Source organism: Sinocyclocheilus anshuiensis, unplaced genomic scaffold (assembly GCF_001515605.1).
Source record: "Sinocyclocheilus anshuiensis isolate Anshui unplaced genomic scaffold, SAMN03320099.WGS_v1.1 scaffold940, whole genome shotgun sequence".
Taxonomy (NCBI): domain Eukaryota; kingdom Metazoa; phylum Chordata; class Actinopteri; order Cypriniformes; family Cyprinidae; genus Sinocyclocheilus; species Sinocyclocheilus anshuiensis.
In genome coordinates this window covers 98,149-100,117 of record NW_015549620.1, presented here as the reverse complement: position 1 = coordinate 100,117, position 1,969 = coordinate 98,149, and the positions used below count along the sequence as shown (strand labels likewise).

The window sequence follows — 1,969 nt, the reverse complement described above, 5'->3', positions numbered from 1 at the left end:
AAAAAATGGCACTCTTCGTGTGATATTGATCAACTATATGAAATGATATAAATATATACATTTTCTGCCCCCATATCTTGAATTTTGGGAGCATTCTAAATGCATTTTATGATACTGAATCATGCAGTGAAAGAACACACTCTAAATGAGCATTCAGTCTAGCTAGTGTTTAAGCACTCATAACTACTCTTATAATCTATGAAGCTGTCCATACACTGTATGATAAATTAATCTCTTATTTACATTGTACGTACATCTGCACTTTGTTGCTTATGATGAGGAAATTCACGAGTTTCAGTCCGAACAAAACTCTGGGTTTCAGCGATGACTAATCTGAATGCCTCTGATTGGCTACTGCATTCCTAAGCTCAACAGAATCGTGTGTGATTGGTTATAATGAGCAACGCTGTAAAAACGCATAAAAATAAAATATGATGTAACATAAGCAGGTCTAAATTTAATACAGCAATCGAAACTTCATTTTAAGTATTAAAGTTTTATTGAAAAACCAGGGGACCCCCCCATAACACCCAAAAAATATACTTGGGGGGGCTTATGGGAGGTCCGGGACCCCCCCAGCCCCCCCTCAATTCTAACACTGCTTTCATCTAGCCTCTGTATAACAGATTGTGTTTACAGCGGTAATCAAGGAAACAATGCATCACTGCTGTTCAGTATTGGATTCTGTCATGAAAAAATTAAGATCAGTGCATCCCTAAATTTATGAATGTTTGAAATGAAGAAATTAAGATTTAAATGTGAGTATTGTAGCTGTCTTTGGACGATAACATTCTCTAATTTAAATAGCTAGCTGAGTTAATGTCAGTTTATTTATTTATTTATTTTTTTGTGCAGCCGTCTTATTTCATGTAATTTGTTTTATGCCATAAAGCCATGCAGTTTCTGTGTGAATGATCGGTGGTGGAATTGGCTGCGATGCAAGGGGCACAGCTAAAATCTTGCCTAGAGCACTAAATTGGTCAGGGCCGGCCCTGGCTGAAACACCGGAGTTTTGTTCAGTGCGCGCACTCGCTGCTGAATTCTGCTCTCTCGCGAATTCTCTCCTCATAAACAACAAAGTGCAGATGTATGTGCGAATGTTTGAAATGAAGAAATTAAGATTTAAATGTGAGTATTGTAGCTGTCTTTGGACGATAACATTCTCTAATTTAAATAGCTAGCTGAGTTAATGTCAGTTTATTTATTTATTTATTTTTTTGTGCAGCCGTCTTATTTCATGTAATTTGTTTTATGCCATAAAGCCATGCAGTTTCTGTGTGAATGATCGGTGGTGGAATTGGCTGCGATGCAAGGGGCACAGCTAAAATCTTGCCTAGAGCACTAAATTGGTCAGGGCCGGCCCTGGCTGAAACACCGGAGTTTTGTTCAGTGCGCGCACTCGCTGCTGAATTCTGCTCTCTCGCGAATTCTCTCCTCATAAACAACAAAGTGCAGATGTATGTGCGATGTAAGTATAAGAGATTTATTCATCATACAGTGTAGATAGCTTCAAAGATTATAATGGTATTTTAAAAAAAGTCCATAAACTCGCACTAGACTGAAGTCAGTGATGATGTTCTTTGATAATGTAAATGTTCGCTCTTTTTCTGTAGCTGTTGTTTGAATAACTAAGTAAATATAAGCATTATAATTAGTAACTTACCATGTTTCTATTAAATTGTCATCATGTTAAATACAATTTCAGTAATATTAAAAATATTTTATGACACGACATCCATATGCTACTTGACTAAACAGATATAATGTATAGTTAATAGATTACACTAACATTAGGTTGCTTTTAGCCGTAACCTGGAGTTGGTTCACTGGCTATAAGTAAATAATTATAAAGTAAATAAGTAAAAAAAATGTTTTTAAGTTAGCTTGATAATATCGTGTATCGGCGATCTCACAGGCTGACGATAGGACAATATGACTACGGAGCATATCGCCCAACACCACTCTCTCT

At 36.5% G+C, this 1,969-nt stretch overlaps 1 protein-coding gene across 2 annotated transcripts in view; it reads left to right on the top strand.

Moving 5' to 3' along the window:
- The window catches only part of LOC107659387 (apolipoprotein L6-like), a 19,586-nt gene that overhangs the window by 1,661 nt on the left and 15,956 nt on the right, over positions 1-1,969 (top strand). The window lies entirely within an intron of this gene.